Below are 22,650 nucleotides of genomic sequence, written 5' to 3'. Positions count from 1 at the left end.
TGATGTGCCAGGGTCCACAGCTGCATGGTTGAAGATGTCATGCCAGGGGCTGGCTGCCTTCCTGGCTCTGCGTACTGCATCCAGCAGGCTGGGTAGAGGTTGGCAGGGCTGACCCAACAGCTGTGTCTAATGTCATTGTTGTCAACAGGCCTCACTCTCCTTTTTCCTTGACCTATTGAGTTTAGACTTCAAAAGACATGAAAGCTGAAAATTGAAATGATGCAGAAACCAGAGAATGAAGCAGTTTTTTTGCCTAAGCCAAACAGCACTCTTTCCTTTAGGATAGTCCTGAAAGAGTCTGGATTTGAAAAATCCTGTAGGGGCACCAGCAAAATTTCACATTCATTTTTATGAAAACATGTAAGTAAAATTTCCTTTCTTGAACTACAGCAGCTTAACTCAGCTAAACTTGAAGTTATCTGGGTTGAAATGAGGAAGTTATTGTTACAACTAACTACTTACAACTGCATATACAGAGCCAATCAATGCTATTTTTCACAATCTAATCAATTGCTACCCTTCCCTTCTCTCCCCAGTCTATCAGAGCCTCCTGTTCCTTCTTCTTCTCTAATGAGGCTTATCTCCAAGGCCGATCCTCTGTCTCTTCTGTTTCACTGGATTCTCTTATACCTATTCCCTCTTGCCCACTTTCATACCAGACCTCATCCTTTCATCAGTACCATGTTCTGCCTACACTGATTTGAACATAGAAGCAGCTCACAATAATGAAAATTGCAGAGCACATCTACAAAGTCAGAATCTGCACCTAAAAGCATCATCACCTTGCGCATCAGTCTTCTTTAAAAATATTTTTATTTAGTTGTAGGTGAACACAATATCCTTATTTTATTTATTTATTTATTTTTATGTGGTGCTGAGGATCAAACCCAGAGCCTCACACATGCAAGGCAAGCGCTCTACCACGGAGCTACAACACCAGCCCGCCCATCAGTCTTTCACTGGTTGCTGTCCAGCCTCTCCCTCAATGATAACTCAGAATTATAGGTCTTCCACTTACCAAGTATCCACTCTCAGCTTCCTCCTGAAGCTCTGCATTTCCATCCCACAGCCTCTCCTGGTTCTGCCTCCTGACCCTCCTTGCTCTTGTTCGTAGATTCCTCTGTCTGCAGCACCTCCAGACATTGGTGTTTTGTCCCCAGCCTGCTACCTCTGTTCTTGAATAAGTTCATGACTCTCCTTCTCTCACAACATCCAGGTCTTTGTCTTCTCTTAACTGAGGCCTGCCCTCTCCTGCCCCCCCACCCCACTCACATTCTTCCAACATCACCAAGATTGTGACCTCTCCAAAGCAAGTCTGACTTCCTTCAAATGCTTAGCATACTGTGACCTCTGAGGTTTCCAGAAGGACAAGAGCCATGCTCTGTGCTTATCATGGCCTGCAGGCCTCCCCCATAATCCTCTCTGCCTACCTCTGTGGACCCACCAGGCACTGAGGCCTCTCTCTCCAGCTCCAAGAACCCTGTGATGCCCCTGGGTCCCATCTGTTGATTTGCCCCTGTGCCTTTGGTCCTCTGGTTCATCCTCCTCACCTATTAAGCCTTTTCCCCTTCCTACCCTCTCTTTCATGGCACCCTTTCTTCCACAACTTGACTTCTTCTGTCAAACTTGTCTTGGTGTCACCTCTGCCACCCCCAGGAAGCCTGACCTGACATGGCTCAGACCCCTTTCTTCCCCTGCATCCTACCCCTGGTTCCTGTAATGCACTTCTTTGTAATGCACTGAGAACAGCTCAAGCTTTGAACTTATCATATTATATTATAAATTTTTATTTACTTATAGTTCTTCCCAAGACTATTGGCTCCAAACGTTTAGGGACAGTGTCTTTGACATCTTTGTATCTCTGGCATGTAGCACACAGTAGTGTCAGGGATGGAGTAGGTTCCTGATCAGCATTTGCTTAATGGATGAGGGTCCACCTTATTTACCAATCACAATCCATATTTCCTTTGTGATGAGACAATGATACAAATCTTTGCAGTCACATTTCTTTCTTTCTACCATTTCTGCCTTTCTAAGTTCCAAAGACTATGGCAGGGAAGCACAAAGTTCAACCAACACCAAGTCTATGGGTTTAATTCCTTCCAGTTTTGTTCCTTTTCTAACATCTGGCTCTCACCCAAAAATGTTCAGCGACATTGTGTGAAATGGTGGCCACAAACAGGTGTGTCCCATATCCCAGAACTATGAATGTGAATATGATTTCATTTGGACAAAGATTCTTTGCAAACATATAAAGTTAAGGATCTCACAAAGTGACCAGAGATGAGATGGGATGGGATGAGATGAAATCCTGGATTAACCAGTGGGCATGAAATCCAATGACAAATGTCCTTATAAGAGACACAGAAAGAACAGATACATAAAGAGAGGGAGAAAGCCATGTGAAGACAGAGGCAGAGAATGGATGATGTGGGAACAAGTCAAGGAACGCTGGGAGCCATAACACACTGGAAAAGGCAAGGAAGTATTCTCCTCTAGAATCTTCAGAGGGAGCATGGTCCAGTTGACATCTTGTCTATGGACTTCTGGCCTCCAAAACTGTTTCTAAAAATATATTTTTATTATTTAAACACAGCAGCTTGGGGTATTTTGTTATGACACCCCTAAGAGATCTAAATGCACCAGTCATCTTAGACCCACAAGCTACTGACACTGCATCACACCAGGAGACCCAGACGATCCCTGGATATCTCCGCTCCTACAAAAACAATTCTGAGTAAACATACAAGCAATAATAAAATCAAACAACATATTTTTTTTTTGTAAAAGCAAACAATAATAAAAGCAAACTTCTTGGGCTGGGGTTGTGGCTCAATAGTAGAGTGCTTGCCTAGTATGTGCAAGGCTCTGGGTTCCATCCTCAGCACCACATAAAAATACATGAATAAAATAAAGGTATTGTGTCCATCTACAACTAAAAAATAAATATTTTTTTTTAAAAAAAGCAAACTTCTTGTTCTTTCTTCAACAACAAAAAGAGCATAGATTGAGCTCTCAGCAAATACCAGGCACAGTTTTATAATTTCACATCCCGTAACTCACTTAATCCTCCTGTTGATCCTATGAGGTAGTTACAATTATTATCTCCATTTCATGGACAAGCAAACAGAGCTCAGAGTAGTTCACTCATTTGCCCAGGTTCTCACCGAAATGAGCAACAGAGTGCCACTCAACCACATCTTTGCATAAAGTATAGTGAAATATGAAAGAGAGAGAATTCAGACTGAGTCCAAGAGCCCAGTGCTTATCCCAGATGTCCTTGGGCAGCCTGCCTGACTTCTCTGAGTTGAACCAAAAGCTCTGGCCCATCTCCCTGACTCTGATGTTCTGGGGTTGCCCAAATCTGTTCTGGTTCTGAAATGTTATGATTTGCACACCAGGTTTTTCCTATTAACGGTGATTTTCTTTTGCATTAGCACAGTACCCTCCTACCAGAATCTGGACACCTGGTCTGCTTTGCCACTCATTAGGGAAAATAACCAGAAATACAGCAGAATGACATTCCCTGGGCCATACTGAGGGGTGGTAAGAAATGCATGTCATATTTTAAAATGTCCTCTTCCTCCTGCAGCTAGGCCTCACTGACAAAGCAGGCCTGAGGGCTGCCAGGAAACCAAGCTGCCTCTCATTCTTATATTTAAATTTAATTTAACCATAGCGTTCCCCTGCATGTCAACAGTTCAGGACAAATTGATGGATTCTAGTTTAACTATTTAGCTGTGCCAGTGGTAATGTGTTCAATCATGCATTAAATTAAAAATGACACTTGGAAATATGTATATCCTGGACCTCAGTTCTGTGCACCAAATAAGAAAAAGATTTAAAATGCTGTGTAGTGGAGGATTACCACTGAAGAAGCATGAATCTCATTACTGCAGGCTGCACAGAACATATTTGCAAAGCTCCATTTAAAAGCTCTCTGACAGTCACAGCCTGGTTATCTGGCTGGATAAACATGCCATTTCCTTTCCATAAGAGAAAACCCAGCTGCTGCCAAAGAAAAGATGTTGTCATTCTTCCTGACCTCCTCACACCCACCTTGATTCTTAGGCACCCACCTGTGGCTCACGTTACCTGTTCTAGCTCTCCTTTCTTCCCAAGACCACAGTTGCCCTTCACAGGCATTCACAAACTCATCTGCAAATATAGATGACTAAAAAGTAATAAGAGTTACCTTTTATTAATTACCTACTATGTCCTTGTCCCTCTGCTAGGCACTTCTTATAATATCTCATTTCACAGGCCCACAGAAATTATTGTCTCGTTCTGGCATACCAAAAGTGAGGCCAGATAGGGTTGGTGCATTTTCAAGGGTTCAAGTCATGACGAATTCTGAAGCTCAGGCTCTTAAACACGGGTAGCATGGCTATTTAAACCATCACTCTTGAAAATGCCCATTTAGCTGAACTTCTGTTCGTCATTTATATCCATTTATGCACCCAAATGAACCTAGTGTAAGTCCTAAGTTAGAACTGCAGAGCAAAGAGATTTGGTTGGGATTCTTCTACTCCCTTTGCTGTGCCCTTTCTTTCTGGGGACAGGCAAGTCCTGATAATAGACCATAGGTGCCTTATGGATGAGGGTCAGACTTATTTATCTCATATAACCAACATTTAACCACACCCAGATGAGAGCAGGCACACAGCCATTTGTTGAGCTACACTCAAGTGGGTGCTGGGGAGGAGAAGGGACAGAAGAAGTAAGGATACCACCAGGACTTGGGAGAGGGTGGTCTGAGTACCTAGCAAGAGGAGGAACACAATCACCAGAAATCTAATGATGAGAAAAGAAAATGCACCATTGTACATTCTCATGCTAATAGAAAGGCATCTTCCCCAAGGATCCCAGTCCCAACTGCCACAAAGAGCTCAGCCTTCCAGTTCTTTCCTCTTTCCAAAATGTGAGTTCAGGTCATTTGGACTCTGAATCACAAAAGAAAGCCTAAGTGTAAATTTTCTCAAGGATAAGTAGAAACTTGGGTAAATAAATAAGCCAAGCAGAATCCAGAGAAAAGAGATAAAGACAAATGATCTACAACCCAATGGCAAAAGGCAAATGAACCTTACCGTGTCATTAAAAAGTCCAGCCACATAACCCCAATAAGTCCACCTGTAATCCCAGCAGCTTGGAAGGCTGAGGGAGGAGGATTATAAATTCAAAGCCAGCCTCACAACAATTTAGCAAGACCCTGACTCTAAATAAAAAATAAAAAGGACTTGAGATGTGGCTCAGTGGTTAAGCACCCCTGGGTTAAGTTAACAGCTGCACCTTCTAGAAAACAAACATAGATCAAGTCTAAAATATTTTCCTAGTCGCCCGACTTCGCTTCTGTGCATTTGTCCCCTATTTCCTAGGCTCTCTCCTGATTCCATCTCCTAATGACAGGCTGGCAGTTTCTTCTCTAAACAGAACTCTCCAGTCACCCAGTTTTTCATTTATTTAGCACATGCCCACTGAGACAAGTCCATTAGTGGGTGTCGTACCATGACCCGACCTTGCAGATTTCTGGGCTGAGTTGGCATGGCCTGTGGGAGGCCATCAGCAGGACCAGGCTGAAATTAACCTGATTTCTGCCGTTGGCTTGAGTGTGTCTGCGTCTGTCGTCTTAATGGACTGTGAGAGCTGCCAGGTTGTCTGCCAGAACCTGCTGTCAAGGTCGAGGGACACAGGCAGGCAGCCCGAGGGAGCCTGCAGCCTGGAGGCTCAGTGGCCACGCTGGGTTGGTCACCCCACACTGTCAGGCAGGTCTATCTGGAGCCAATGATTTCCCCATTTTATTTATTTTTTATTCCAAAAATAAGAGTATTCAGCATGAGCTGGGTTTGTTCAATCAAACAAACTAAACATTTTCATCAGTCTCATTTCCTGGGATTTTCTGTTAGCATCTAATCTACCATGAGAAACTAAACTGTTCCACCTCTGGATTCTCCACACAATTTGCAGCTTGCTTCTTGCTAATACTTTTTTTTTTTTACTAATAGTTTTACTGAGTGTTAACTATATTCAAAGCTTTATAGTAAACACTGTAAGTAGCCCCATCACTAGCTCCATATTACAGATGAGAAAATTGAGGTTAATAGGAGCCATGGAATTTGGCCAGGGTCATATGGCTGGAAATGGAAATGCAGATCCAGAATTGACATCCAGTTGGAGTCCACAGTCCATCCTTGTAGGTTTCTACAGGCAGAATGAGTTCTATTTCTGGAACCAAATGAATTGATGGGGGGGTATGAGGAGTTGAGTGGCTGTTAACTTCTACCCTTTTCCAATATCAGGGTCTCTTTGTATTTTTCAAAAATCAAAATGCAAAAGCATAACAATAACTATATTTTAGTACACATTGAATAAGAAAAGATAAAAGACTACTAAGAATGTAGATATTTATAAACAAGATTGTCCCTTTTCATTACAATAAAATCGATGACCATTACATATGGGTAGAAGTTATATTATCCAGGCAACACACAATGCTTAGAGAAGATAGGGGTTCTTGTATCCCTTAAATTAATCTAAAAATCTATAGCCAACATTGATTTCTGTCTCTGTTCTTTGTCTCTTGGGTGCCCAAAATATATGGCGAAAAGCTTGATAAGAATTCTGGATTTAAAATAATCTCATAGTGGGGTAGGGAGGGGGAGCATGGGAGGAATAGATGAATTCTAGATAGGGAAGAGGGGAGGGAGGAAAAGGGAGGAGGCAGGGGATTAGCAAGGATGGTGGAATGTGATGGACATCATTATCCAAAGTACATGTATGAAGACACGAATTGGGTGTCAACCTACTTTATATACAAACAGAGATAGGAAAAATTGTGATATATATATACGTAATAAGAATTGTAATGCAAAAAGTACATGTATAAAGACATGAATTGGTGTGAACATACTTTATGTACAAAGATATGAAAAATTGTGCTCTATATGTGTAATAAGAATTGTAATGCATTCCGCTGTTGTGTATTTAAAAAAATAAAATCAATTAAAAAAAAGACTATAGGTACTCTTGAAAATTGAAAACAAAAATAATAACGTATTGTGAGTTCAAAGCCAGCCTCAGCAAAAGCAAGGCACTTAGCAACTCAGTGAGATCCTGTCTCTAAATAAAATACAAAATAGGGTTGGAGGTGTGGCTCAGTGGTTGAGTGCCACTGAGTTCAATCCTGAGTACCATATAAATAAAATAAAACTGAATTGAAACATTCTTCAGAAAGCAAAAAAGAGCCTGGGGTCAGTCTGGATTAGGGTTTTGGCCATGGGATGCTGGCTATCTGAACTTGGTCAGCTTGTGGGTACTATCCACATAACTCTCCATTCCCCAAGTCTGTAAATGAGATCTACTAACATCAGCATTATATAGTTGTCACGATGATTAAAGAAGATAACATATAGAAAGCTCAGAACCAAAGAGACTTCTGTCCTCCCACTTGGACTTAGTCAGAATGGAGCTTGTCTCCTGCTACTTTACTTGACAATCCTTAACTATCCCTGACCCTCACCGTGTAGCTGGGGAGCAGAATGACCCAACAGGAGTTTCAACTCTCACTCAAATGTATAAGGCAGGGCAGAAACAAAGGCTGTGCAACTCCTGTTAAGATCCCCCCTCCTCCACTCTTCTTCTCTGGCTCCCAACTCCTCCAGCTCCTGATGTCTCTTGTTCTAATCAACTCGCTCTTTATCCTGTCTCTGCCTCAGTTCCCTCACTTCTCCACGCCACATGCTCGCTACACACATCCCAACATATCGTCTCTATGTTTTCCACCTCCAAGAAATAATATTGTATATATTTTCATAAGAATCTGTTCACATAGTATATATCCCTTTTTCCTCAAAAAAAAAAAAATGGTGTCAGAGAAGATGCTGAGGCAAAGGGAACTGGGGAGCTATGAATTTCCACAAGTCAATAATTTTTTATATCATTTCATAGAATTAAAACACAAGATTCTTTATTTTCCCAAGTATTATCTTGGTATATATGGCTTTGAAATTTCCCAGGAGTTTAAATAAAACATTTTGTATGGTCCATAAATTATGATATTAGCCCTTGGAAACCATGGGAAACACTATAATTTTTTCCTGGCCAACAAAATCATAACCAGCACCACTGCCAACCCTGTATTTTATAATCCCTTCTGGATTTTTTTCATTCCAATTCTTATTTATATTTTAACAGTCATTTGACCAAGGACTCTTTTTTTTTTTAACTTAACTGAAAACATTTTTCACTCTTGACAAACTCATGCTGAATTAAAAAATGTTGGCCTATTTCTGCAGATTATTGTAAAATAAGAATGCATATTATTGAAAGTACTTACACTACCGGGAATAAGCTTGAAGATTTAAATCACAGGAAACTAAGTCTGATAATTATAAATAATAATTAATGAGAAAAATGATGATGATAGTCCTTGGTGGGTCTACACTGAACAGAAGAAAATATGTTTAAATAAATAGAATATAAACGTAAAATAAAAGAAAATGCATCTCCGTAAAACCAATACCCTACTATTATTTTTAAGTTATAAGACTAGATGGAAGATATATCTTGAGCTAAATTCTCTGGACCAGGTGCTCTCATTTGATCCCTTTGGTCTTAGTGTGTGTTTAGTTCCTGGCTCCTACTATCCTTGCACCCCATGAATGGCACTCACCTCCCTATCCCTCCCCTTGCCAGCACCTTCACCCATCTTACCTCTGTGAATAACGTTGTATGGCTTGCTTACCTAGTTTTATTTCCTCACTTGTTAATATGAAAATTAAGCTAAAGGGGACCCTAAAACCTGTGATTTAAATGCTCATTATACTTCCACCTAAAACTTTACCACATGGATTTAGTTTAAATGAAAATATGCCTAAGCAGAAAACCCATTTGCCTGGGAACGTGTGATTGGAAGCAAGAAAATTTCTGGTTTGAGTCGAGATGAAAACAAAGATCGCATCAAGCTAAAGAACATGTCACTATCAAAATTCCTAGTGTCAATCAAGAGGGTGGAGAGCCAGCAACTGAAACTCAATTTTCAGACTGTTTATTGTCTCTCTCCTTTCCATTTGGACAAAATGGGAGAATCATCCCCCTTCTGCTGAGTCACTTTCAACAGGAAGATTGTTGGAAGAGACTAGAAATCAGACAGCTCTTGAGTAACGACAGTAATCAGCCCAAGCAAATGACTCAGTTGCTACCCTGTGTCAGAAAAACACAGATGTCCTTGGAAATAAAACCATGAAAAACAATCACCATCAAAGATTCTTTCTGAATCATGAGATTACGGACAATTAAAAAATATTATTGTTTATTTGAATTTTCTAATCTTTTTTTCCTATGGAGACATGCATTCTTTAAATAGAAAGAAAATTGCAAATAAACCTGTGACCGTTTTTATAATATCTTAAGTGTGGGGATTATGGACTTTTGTGATTTTTTTCAAATGAATGTCCCATTCCAAGCTACATATTATTTTATGTAAATTAATAACTTGATTGTTATATCTCTCATTGTTAAATGAATTGATGCAGGCTTCTTAATCTTCCTCAAAAACCCAAGAGATGTGTTACTTGAAGTAACTTGAAGGTACAGCCAATTAAAAACAATTTTTTATTAGAGCATTATAGTATACACCATAGTGGGGTTCATTTTGACATAATCATGCATGCATGGAATATAATTTGCTCCATTTCGGTCCTCAGTGCTTTCTTTTTGCCTCCTCTCCTCCTTCCCCCAATTTATCTTCCTTTACTCTACCATACAGCAGTTTTAATCAAGAGCTTTTGGAACTCCTATTTCCTTTGCTAAACAATTCCAAAGGCCTGTGTTCTACAAGTTTCATTTGTAGCAAGGATTCCCTCTGTTAAGCTGCTCAGGTGTCAAGTGAATGACTGAGATGTAATTGCTTCCTTCAGATTTTCCTAACAACCTGACTTACTCAAAGAATTTGGGGAGATTCCATGCCCTTCCAGGGAAAGTTTCCAGTTAGAAAAATTTTAAAATAACTTTACTTTTTCAGAAAGTCATCATTATAATTAAAACAGAAAACTGTACATTCAAATTGAGTATACCAGATAGTTGTCCCAGATTTCATTATATGGTGCACATTGACCCTAAGCTATTTCAAGAAATGGAACTGTATAGAGACAATTAATATAAAAAGCTATGGTTTTTACTCCTGTCAGATTTCAGTGTCTCTGATACAACATTCAGATTTGGAGCACCAAGGTTAGCATTACTCACAACAGCCAAGAAACGGAAATAACCTAAGTATCTGTGGATGGATAAATGAAGAAAGAAGATGTGATACCTATACATACAATGGAATATTATTAGTCATAAAAAGAAGGAAATTCTATCATTTGTGACAATATGGATGAACCCAGAGGGTATTATGTTGAAAAAAAAAATCACAGAAAAGCAAACACTGCCTGATCCCACTTATATGTTGACTCTAGAAAAGTCCAGCTCATACGAGCAGAGAGTAGAATGGTGGTTACTAGGAATGGGGGTGGGAGGATGAAAGAAACAGAGATGTTGATCAGAAGGCATCAATGTTCAGTCATAAGATGAATAAGTTCTGGAGATCGAATAACTTTGGCCTATTGTACACTTGACATTTGTTCAGGTAGTAGATCTTAAATGTTCTTACTGCTCCCTTCACAAATAATTACAAGAAGTGTGAATAGGTTAAATAACTGGTTTGTGGTAATCATTTGCAGTATGTTTATATATCAAAATATCATGTGGCACACCTTGCATATATTAAAATTGTTATCTTTTCAATTATATCTCTCTGAAGCTGGAAAATATTTAGGGCACAGTGGAAGCTGCTAGCTACCTAAGAAGGTACATGTGGGATAATGACAGCACCTAACTCAGAGGGTCGGAGTGGGGGATTAATTGCATAATGATATGCTTAAGAGCTTAGAATAATGACCAGCGTGTACTAACCACTACATGAGTAATAGCTACTGTCCTCTCAGATCCTCTTGGGAAATCATGTCCCCATGTCCCCAGCATTGTCTACACTCTGAGCTCAAGCTTAAACCTCAAAAATATGCCTTACAGTGAAATTGGTTCACTCCAACATTAGAGGCAGATGCCCTTGGTTTATTAATCCATTCTCAAATTTGTTGAGAGCCATCTAATTTAGGTTGAATCTCAGCCTCATTGCTTTATATTCTGAGCCCAGTTCATCTATAAAATGAGGACAATAACTGCCTGTGAGGTCATGTTAAGCATCTGGGTCAAGTGAAATTTTTGGCACATCACAGAGACCATGAACTGAAACATCCAAAACCATGAGTCAGTAAACCTTTCTTCCTTTTAAATTTATTATCTCAGGTATTTTGTTATGACAACAGAAAGAAGAATAACATAGTCTCTGAGAATCCTTCAGTTTTCCCTAGAGGAGACAGACAGTGAAGTACTTCTCTTTGAAGCAGCTAATGCTCTGTGGGAACATGGATAGTGTGGTGATTTCAATTTTCTTCTGAGTCCTGGAAAATCCATAAGTACCTTGTGGCAAGCCCTTGAGAAAACAGAAGCCCACTAAACATGATAGCCTCATTTCTTCTAGCAGAAAAATCACACAAATATCCAGCCAAGGGCTATAGTATGTGTATTCATATAAACTCCCAGAACCTAGACCTACCACTACAAGCTAGTCCAGAATAATCTGGAGTCTAGAAAAATTAATTATACCAGTCAAAGTACCCTTGGGAAGTTACTTTATATGCAATGGTCAGCCCATTTCATGTAGGCTTCATTTGACTTAATTATTTGATTTATGAATGTTCAATGATATTGACCATCCAGCCATCCATAAACCCTTCCACTTAATAAAACTGGCCTATTAGCCCACAAGTTCAATAAACAAGCATCAAAAGGATGCAATATCTATGGGGACAGCCCCTTTGAGACAGCCAGACTCCCCTGGCCCCACAGACAAACTCCCAAGGAGGGTGAAAATTTTGCTTTGTAGCCACAGATGCCATGTTTGGTTTTGCATAAAGAAATTACTGTGTGATTGAACTATAATTTAGTTCTTCTAAATATCAGTGAATATTTGAAAGTATCAATGGCATCACTGAAACTTATCCCAGGTATGCACACGCATTTGGGAGAAGAACATATTCACCGTACAGACTGCTCAACATCCCAGCCACATGCCAAATATGACAAAAGAATCAATTCCCTTTTGGGGGGTGCTAGGTTTGCTGCTCCTGGGAATAAAGTGCAGTTGGAAGGAAGGAAGTAGGCAGGGAGGCCTTTCATGATGCAATGATGTTCAGTCTATGCTAAGGACACCAAAGGTCCTTTAAGATGAGCACAGGTCTGTGTGTATCTGCTCCTTTTAAAGATATGCTGAATCTTATGCCATACAAAAAGTTACAACCCTGGGCCATCATCATAATAAAATGTTCCTCGACTTTGGTCCTTTTTTGTTCCTCCATCCCTTCCATAAAAAACAAACTGTCCTCTCATATTGAGCACATATAGCCAAATTCATATTTTAATGCTTGTTTCTTGCTGTCCCCGAAAAGATTGTGAGTTCAATCTTATGATATCAGAAGCACCTGTCTCTGACATTATGTACCCCAAACAACACGACATCGCAATCCTTATTAATCCTGCCCAAAATGCAAAATCTGAGTCTAGTTATAAGGAAATGTCAGAAGCCAACTAGAGAGATATTCTACAAAATAAATGACCTCTACTTTTCAAAAATATTAAGACAAGAAACAAAGAGGCTGAGAAACTGTTCTAGAATACAAAGAAGTGATGACAATTAAAGGCAATCTGTTCTCTTGAATAGGGTCATATCCTTTGGGGGAAATGACAATAAAGGACTTTATTGTCATTGTTGAAAATCATTGAATATGATAGGCTTGTGGACTGAATAGCAGTATTGCATTAATGGTAAATTTCCTGAGTTTTGATAACAATAGTATGATTATGTTTTATTTAAATGATTCCCAAAATATTTAGTAGCAAAGGGGCAGGATGTCTTTAACCATCAAGTGCATCCACATAATAGGCTGAAAAAGAAGAAGGAGGAGGAGGAGGAGGAGAAGGAGGAGGAGGAGGAGGAGGAGGAGAGGAAGGAAGGAGGGAGGGAAAAACATAGTGTTCTGGGTAAAGAGTATTATTCAGGAGTTCCTTGTACTATTCTTGAAACTTTTCTGTAAGTTTAAAATGTTTTCAAAGTAATGTCAAGAAAAATCACAGCTGGGAAAAATACTCTCCACAATATTTATTTGTTTCACAGGATGCCAACTGGATGGAACTTTGAAATTTTTGTAGCCTGCTCCATCTCCTTCACAGGACACTTGGAGCAGGTTCTCATTGTAAATGGACAGAGCCCATTGGTGGCCACTGTAGAGTACCGTCTTGAAGTGTGCTTCTCTTGGAAGTCCCCATACCAGACACATCACAAAGAACATCATGGTCTAAGCAGTTCATTGGGAGGGAAGACCCAAGAACTCTACCAGAAAGTCCATACAACATCAAACATTTTGTTGTTTAAATGATATATCCTATTTCAATACATTTAGAAAATTCCCATAAAATAATAATGTGATGCACATTTTGTAATGTGAGCACACAAACTGCCATCCCATAATAATGTTTTTAAAAATCAGACTACTAGCTTACAGCAAGATAGCTATGTAGTAGCACTTATATTTCTTTCAGTTGCTTATATTTTTTTTCAGATGCAATTAAGGAGATAATATACTTTTCCCAAGGCCAAAAAGAGATCATGTCCTCATCTTCAAATTGTCCACTTATTTATTCAGTGAGCATCTTATAATCAATCACCTGCTGGGTGCTAGGTAGACAAAGTCTCCTGAAGCCCTTCTGTGTCCTCTTATCTGCCTTAAATTTTCACTTACTGGCTCTTCAACAGGCATGTCAGATCCACACCTCCCGCCCATGCTTCTGATTGATTCCCATACCCCTCCCATCTCTCACCTTGTTCTCTCGTTCTCATCTCAGTAAATGGAGACTTCATTTTTTCCTAGTTGCTCAGGCCCAATCCCTGGAGAGAGCCTTCACTCCTCTCTTTATCCCATATCCAGCATCTACTTCAAGAGCAAATTCTGTCTGTTCCACCTTCAGGACAGATCCTAAATCTGACCCTTCTCACTACCTCCTCCTTTACCTCTGAGAACGAAGCACTAGGAAATGTCACCTGGATTATCACATGAGCCTGCACCTGGGTCTTCCAGCTTTGTCCTTGCCCCCAACATCCTCCATTCACACAGAGGGTGAGGTGATCTGTCTTAAAAGGAAGGTCAGCCCATCCGTCTGTTGGGCTGCAGTAACAAAGTGCAGCTGTCTGAGTGGCTAAAACAATAGAAATTCATTTTCTGACAGTTCTAGAGGCTGGGAGTCCAGATCAAGGTGGTAACAAGATTGGCTTCATTCTGAGGCCTCTCTCTTTAGCAACCCACCTTCTCTCTTGTGGTCTTTTCCCTGTGCATGCATATGTCTGTGTTCCAATTTCCCCTTCTTAGGGACATCAGGCTTATAGGATTAGAGTTCACTCATGTGACCTTGTTTTACCTATTACCTCTTTCAAGGTCTCCAAATCTGGTCACATTCCAATGCACCAGGCTTAGGATTTCAATGTATGAATTTTGTGGAAGCACAGTTTAGATCATAACTGTCTGACCACACACTCCTCTTGAAAGCCTCTGATGGCTCCTCTTAACACTGGGAATAAAAGCCAAAGTTCAGAAATTACCTACCAGCCCTACAGGATCTGACCTTACAAAGAATCATTCTCTCCCTGGGTTATTCTATTCTATTCACACTGATCTCTTTCTGTCCCTAAATCATGCCAACTACAACCTCTCCCCACAAGGTACACTCCCTACTCTTTCTTCCTTGGTCTCTCTTTCCCCAGACATCCATGGGGTCTCTAGTACATTTCCTTCATGTCTTTACACAAATATCACCTTCTCAATATGAGGCACTCCTCCACCATTCCATGTAATAGCAAACATGTTCCTGGTTTATATTTCTCCATAGCACTTAACACCAGCTAACATTATACTAATTTATTCTTTAGTTGTATATACTCTATTTCCCCTGCTCAAATGCAAGTTTCTTAAGGCAGAAAATCTATTTATTTTGTTGACCACTGTCTCGGAAGCACTTAAAACCCTTCGTGGCTCAGTGTAGGTCCTTGTTAAGGTATGTTGTAAGATTGAATAAATTTACTTATTCTGTTGGCTTGTACTAGACTTTGGGAGAAATAAAAATGTCACCAGCATATTTCTACCCATAAATAAAAGAGTTTATAAACTTGAGTGTTAGGAAATCATACAAATAGAGGAGAAAATCAAAATTTTCTTTGGTGACCAAAGAATATTTTCTAGCCTATTAGGTTCCTCGAGACAACTAGCAAGTTTTATGACAGCAGGTACTTCTTATAAAATCTGTAAGCTCAAGAAGACATTTTAAAAATAATTATGCCTGGTGAATGGTGTAATTGTCCCTCTCTATAGAACTAAATCTGCCACAAAACATGTCACTGCTCTTGGTATTTTTAGGTTTCCTTTTTCTTAAGACTATAAATATATACAATTCAAATGGCATCCACCCACTCTCGTTAATTCTGCCTGGGTAATTCCTATTTACGCCACTGGTTCCAAAGCTTAATCTCTCTAAAGAGACCTCAGTGGGGTCCAAGGGAAAATAATCTGAAAGACCCTAATAGGTTGTATTACTTCATTTAATGGTATTTAGTGACAGCAAAGGTTGAAAACCTAAAGTGGAAAGGAAACCCTTAATGCTGGCCCTAATTATAATGATCCAGTAAAAGCTCTGACATTTTATTTGCTCCTTGTACTTGGGACTCTTGCTGTCTTCCACCAGCCACAATCAGTGTGTGAGGAAGGCACTCTGCAGTAATGAGCTGAACTCTTGGCCCGACAAAAGCCATTCTCCCAGCCATCCACACACATGCAGCCAGATAAATCCACACATGGCTCCCCCAACATGTCAGGTCATTTTAAGGCCCCAAGCCCTCACCCAAGATGTTTCCACCATATCAAAGTCCCACCCTTGCCTAATTGCCTAGCTAATTCTTGATCAGTTTTATCACCCAGCTCATGTATCATCTCCAAAGTCCTCTTTTTCATTCTTTCCAACAATTAGCGTTCCCTGGGCTCCTATAGTATACTGTATCAATCAGGTTAAGCTAGGTCATGCTGTAGTAACAACAAACACCCCATATCTTTGCAATTATATGAATAAAGGCTTATTTCTGTTTCAAGCAAAGCCTTCCTGGATAATGATAGTTCTCCAGGAGAACCATCTATAGGTAGACTCAGAGATCCATACACAATGGTGTATGTAGTTGTACCATCTGGAATATGGTGTCTATTCACTTAGAATAGCAGGAGAGGGGGTCACTGGCTCTTAAGTAATGCTGCCACTTCTATCTATAGTTCATTGGCCAGAAATAGTCACTTTGGCCATTCCTAACTGCAAGTGGGAGTCTGCAAGAGAAAATTTTGTGATATGGGTGAGCACTACAACTCTCACTACAATAAATTCTGATGTGCTCTGCTATGGTTGGAATGTAGTTTTTCCCCCAGAGTTTCTTGGTTGGAAGCTTAGTCCCAGTGTGGTAATTGTTGGAGGTTGTTAAATCGTTAAGAGGTGGGACCTAATGGGAGATGATTAGGTATTAGGGGCATCATCCTTAGAAGAAATCAATGCTGGTCTCTCAAAGTGGGCTGAGTCTCACAGGACTAAGTTACTTCCTAAAGTAGTAGCCTGTTATAAAAGAGGAAGCTTGACTGTTCCTCATCTCTTGCTTCATCAAATTACATCTCTTTCTCACATACACCAGAACTGAGCAGATGCTGGCATGTGTGTTACATGCTCAGGAATCTCCAGAACTGTGAGCTAAATCAACCTGTTTTCTTTACAGAGTACCTAGCCTTAAGTATTTTGTTAAAGCAACACAAAATAGACTAAGATGTACCTTAGTCAAGGTAAATAAAGAAGTATAAGCATCTTAATTAGAGGAATTATGACCATTCATCTCATTCTTATATCTTGGTATAGTACCTATCCAGTACCTATTGTCAACAATCTTTGTTCCCAAATTATTCTGTACACTGATATCAGAGTCCCTTCTAAAATTCATACAAAATCATGACATCACTCCCATTTTCTTATTTTAAAAAATCAGATATTCCTTTATTTTTAAAAATCCAAAGGCCTTCTATGATAGTCAAGATTCTTCACAAATTGGTTAGAATTTGCACCTCTACCCACCATTGACTTCTCACATATTAATTACCTTTGCCATAGTAGACTATTTGCTATTCCCTGAGAAGGGTTTGCACCCCACACTTATGGTCCTTAGCTTTTTTTTTCCTTTCTGTGTCTTTCGAAAACATATAAGCCACTGTTGTTTCCTCGGTGATGCCTTCCCAGACATCTTCAGCAGAATTGATTATTGCCTTCTGTGCTTTTCCATTATACCTGGCTTATACGTAAAAAAAAAAAAAAAAAAAAAAAACACTACACCTAGGATAATAATCTTTCTATTTGAATTTAAAACATGAGAACTGGAAAAAGGACTCTCTCATTTTGTATTTGTACCTATTGGTATGTGGTTTCTTGAGGCCACAGATCATATTTGACTCTTGCTTACAATAGTGCATTGCAGGTAATAAACACTCAGTCATTCTATCGAGTGCCAAATAGGAGCCAGACAGAGAACAAGACATTAACATTTGTAGAAATGAATTAAAATCCTGAGTGGAGCCAGGCGCTGTGATGCATGCCTTTAATCCCAGTGGCTTGGGAGCCTGAGACAGGAGGATCATAAGTTCAAAACCAGCCTCAGCAAAAGTGAAGTGCTAAACATCTCAGTGAGACCCTGTCTTTAAATAAAAATGCAAAACAGGACTGGGATGTGGCTCCGTGCTTGGGTGTCCCTAAGTTCAATCCCTGGTACAAAAAAAAAAATTCTGAGTGGGGTTTTGTTTACCTAGAGCCCTCTTGTCACTTCCAGAGTAAACAACGTCATGTTAATTCATTCATTAAGCTGGTTTCATAATTGAATGTGAGCTTCAAAGATACTGTAGCACCTTGTCCAAACCTACAGTATCTTTGATGAACATTCTTAGAGAGTGCAAAACAGCGACCTTGTGAAATACTTCTCTGATAATATCTTGTTTTCATTTCTCAGGAGATTAGGTTGCCACTCTGAATTTTATGGAAGGATTTTATTGGCCAACCTGACCTTCTGGAGACAGATTTGTATTGGTTATGTGATGCAGAAGTCAGGCTCCCTGTTGTTGGTGACATACATTGCTGCTCACATCCCCATTACTCAACACAAAGCATTCAGGGTGTTTTTAAGATATCCTTAATCTTTTCAATGGCCACATAAAATTGGTCTTGTGTATACTGGGTTTCCCTTTTATTTTTTTTGTAAGACATAAATAAAGAAAAATGTGAATGCTTTCAAACTGCTTCTGTTTTATTCTCAGTTCGGAAGTTGGATGCTGAAATACACACAGCGTTTCCCTCTATGGATTTAATAGCACAGCACTGTACTCCACTGGAAGCCCCGCCCATTCTTCTCCAGAGTAAGCGCCAAAACACCCATTAAAGTTATCGGGAACAAATATGTCTACAAAGCAAGGGGAAAATAAAACTCCTTATTTATAAATTAGAATGATTTTAGTAGATTTTCTATGTCAAACCAAACCAGAAAGAATAACATGAAAACATGTCAATCATGAGATCCTCTATTTTGTTACCTGAAATAAATTCCCATCTGGGAAACTTCACTGGCCTTTTAAGCAAAAAAGAGATAGCAAATTGAGCAGTGACTTGGGATATTAGTCTTTGAACTCCTTTACTATTTCTTTCCCAATCCTTTTTTTTTTTTTTTTTTTGGTAAATGGCAAATGATAAATGGCCAATCTGGTGATTGCTTTTGGTGCCCTCATAAATCCATATGGGCCAAGTCTCACTTTCCACAAGCTCTTTGTATAGAGATACGATTGGTTCTCTTTCTGTCATGTCCATTGTTTATTAGAAAGAATGAGAGTTGGCATCTTTCTCTTTCTCTCTTTCTCTCTCTCTCTCTCTCTCTCTCTCTCTCTCTCTCTCTCTCTCTCTCCACACACACACACACACCTCTTGTAAAACACTTGAACAGTACTTTCCACTGTTCCAGGAACAACTGCTTCTACATTCAGTGCTAACTCAGAGAGTCATAAGCTGATTCCTGTGATTGTGTTCCAATCTTCCTGCAATCCCTGTGTTAGGCAGCTTTTTGTGGCTGTGACAAAAATACTTGACATAGGCAACTTAAAGGAGGAAAAGATTATTTGGGATCATGGTTTCAGAAGTTTCAGTCCATGGTCACCTGGTTCCAAGGCAAAAGCATCATGGCAGAGGACGTGGTGAAAAAAAGATGATCAGCTCATGGCTGCCAGGACAATACCAGGACATTCCCAGGCAGTACTGGTAATTCATTGCTGCCTTTGGTGTCTCAACCTCTCTAGGGAAATAGAGTCAGCCAGCATCATGCAGTCATCATTTAGATATGGGTACTCTTATGGTTTGGATATGAAGTATCCCCCTAAGACTGATATGTAGATGTATCCCCAATGCAGCAATGTTCAGAGGTGGCGCTTGGGGAAGTGACAGCATCATGAGACATCTGACCTCACCTGCAGATTAATCCATGGATAGCCACCTGAATAAGTTACTGGGAGGCAGTGGAAACTGTAATCAGGTGAGGCATGGTTGAAGAAAGTAGGTCACTAGGTGGTGCCCTGGATGGGTATTTCTTGTCCCTGATCCCTTCCCCCAACTCTACCCCATCCCTCTCTCTCCACTTCCTGCTAGCCAAGAGCCAAGGAGCATTGCTCCACCATGCCACCTTCTGCCATGATGCTTCTGCTTAGAACCAGCTGACTAGGACTGAAACCTCCAAAACCATGATCCAAAATAATCTTTTCCTCCTTTAAGTTGCTTATGTCAAGTATTTTTGTCACTGCCACAAAAAGCATCCTAACACGGGGACTGCAGGGAGATTTGTAACACAACCATCAAGATTCACCTTCTCACTTTGCCCTTAGAGGAAAACAAATATATTTCAAATGTGAAATGAGGTGTGGAGATTTATTTCCACCCACAGCAGCTGCTGCCCACACAGAGTCCCCTGTGACATCCCATCTGCATCTTCCTACAACCACTTTGGGCATTCTCCTGCACCACCATGACTAGGGGCACTTTGTCTTCACCGAGGACGTGCTGCCCTGGTTAATAATAGTGCTGCAGCTCTGGCTACTTGGTCCTGACAGCCGCGGTCCCCAAGAGGTTAACTGAGAATCAGCCACGTTCTGTTGTTCTCATTATTTCTTGGTACATTCAAAGTCAAGCCCCGTTACACATCAAAACAAATGTTTCTTAAAAGGTCAAACCCAATATTAAAGCTGTAAGAGGTAATATACATTACTATTTGTGATATTTTTTTCATAAAGATACACATCTAGAACAAAATTTAGGGAAATAAAGACTTTCAAAGTGCTAGTAAGAATAGTTGCGACCTTTATTTTATAATAACGTGAAGTAGTTTCTATTGTGTTCACTTAAATCTCCAGTGCCTGCATAAATCTTATGATAAAATCCTCAATAAATACTTGTTAAATTAATTAATGGCAAATAGATTATGAACTTTACTAGGTTCAAACTTTAATTAACTTTTGATTTTTAAAAAAATGATTTTCCCAAGTTGTTTCCTGTCAGAATGTCTCTGTAGGCACAAGGAAAGGACACCTCCTTGGGACGCTGGAGATATTGATCTGGGTAATGGTTACATAAAAATATGTGTATTTAAAAATTCATCCAGATGAACATTTAAAATTAATTCCTTATTTTTTTCACAACATTATTCCTATTGTGTCCTCAATTTAAAAAGCCAATAGATGACTGCTTGTAATCTGTTCTCCATTCAAAAGACCCTTCTCCACTTTTTTTTTTTTTTTTGCTGGATCTTTCATTCCTGGGTCTATATATTTGATATTGAACTCTCAAATAACCATTTGTTTTGCTTTCTTAAAATATAAAAATAAGAGGGAAAAAAAGTTTGGAAATTACAAAATAGCAGCCTGAAAGGACACAGCAAAACTACATAAAATTTCAAACACATTTAGACACATTCTAATAAGATTAAAAATATGAATAAATAAGGTTGCTTATTATGCAATGTTCTTGGAGTCCTAAGACTACTAATTATAGAAACATAAAAATTAATGTGGAATCAATCTCTTCAGTTAGCAATCTTGATGGGTTCTCTCAGTGAATCACTTTCTTCTCTACCTGGAGTGTCTAACAACTTCAGGCCCTGGTCACTGGTCAGCGCACTGTTAAGGAAAGAGGTCCTTCAGCATGGGGCTCTGAACTGGTTGGGTAGCCCTTTATTGATGCTTCCATTTCCTCTTTAAAAACAAGAGGCTGGGCTGGGGATGTGGCTTAAGTGGTAGCGTGCTTGCCTGGCATGCGTGGGGCGCTGGGTTCGATCCTCAGCACCACATAAAAATAAAACAAAGATGTTGTGTCCACTGAAAACTAAAATATAAATATTAAAAAGTTCTCTCTCTCTTTAAAAAAAATAAAAAATAAAAAATTATAAACAAGAGGCTGCAACTATCTTTCTATGTCTCAATGACAGATGAACTTTAGCTGTATTAGCAGCACTTCTTAAATCTTAATTTTATCAAAGCAAATACTTTCTAGAAAGACTGAATATTTTAAACTTCTTGTCTACATAAAACCGATTAAGCTTTATTTCCTAAGTCAACAATAGAAATGAGTGTTTTGTCAGGAGAAGTTTCAACGAATATTAGAAGCAAAGAACTTGCTTCTTAGTTACATTATACCAAAGTTAGTGTACCTCATTGGCTCTCAATAAACATTAATTAATGGCTCTGAAATTATTAAAAATTAATTAGTATCTCCAGTGCCCGAGAGTTAATGTACCAATCTAAGTAAGCAGTTCAAGGCCATTTTGGGAGGCTGTATTATCTCTAAAACTTTCTTTTGAGTTTATGATCAGACTACCCTCAATGTTATAAGTTAAAAATATTTAACCAAAATGGAGGAAAACCAAGAAAAGTCAAAACAAAGACTAGAACTCAACTTTGAACTTGTTCTCTGATCAGAAAGTCTCAGAAATAAATACGGCACACTATGCTAAGCATCTCTGCAGCTGCTTGGGAATCTGCCGGTAGGATTAGTTTGGTTGCTTTGGAGGAATAATGAGCTCAAGATAGTGTCTCAGCCTTAAGCTGGAATTTCCTAATATTGATTAACTGTCACCATGAACTAAATGAACTTGTGCTGCTAAGCCAATGATATCCATTGTTTCTTCCTCATCAACAGTTCCTTCTTAAAGAATCTTCCTCACCCATAGTTCAGAAGGACTGTCCTATCGAGACAATTCTAGGACTGGAGAAGGCTGCACCCAACCTAGACTGGGCCACGAGATCCTCCCACATAGGAATATGGAACTGAGAAATAGACTGTGAGTTAGTCAGATGGTGTTGAAGGATCATATAAAGTTAGGGTACTTGGCATATAAAAGCCAAATAGTAA

The 22,650-nt window shown here is 39.5% G+C and overlaps 1 long non-coding RNA gene across 1 annotated transcript; it reads right to left on the bottom strand.

Moving 5' to 3' along the window:
* Positions 1–2,205: 2,205 nt before the first annotated feature.
* Positions 2,206–4,187, bottom strand: LOC144367045 (uncharacterized). The gene is made up of 2 exons (XR_013426254.1): positions 4,080–4,187; positions 2,206–2,565 (listed from the first exon to the last, which is right to left on the bottom strand). It is a non-coding gene; the product is annotated as an uncharacterized LOC144367045 (long non-coding RNA).
* Positions 4,188–22,650: the final 18,463 nt, after the last annotated feature.

This window comes from Ictidomys tridecemlineatus, chromosome 10 (assembly GCF_052094955.1).
Source record: "Ictidomys tridecemlineatus isolate mIctTri1 chromosome 10, mIctTri1.hap1, whole genome shotgun sequence".
NCBI lineage: Eukaryota > Metazoa > Chordata > Mammalia > Rodentia > Sciuridae > Ictidomys > Ictidomys tridecemlineatus.
The sequence above is the reverse complement of the archived record's forward strand: the minus strand, read 5'-3'. Positions and strand labels throughout refer to the sequence as shown.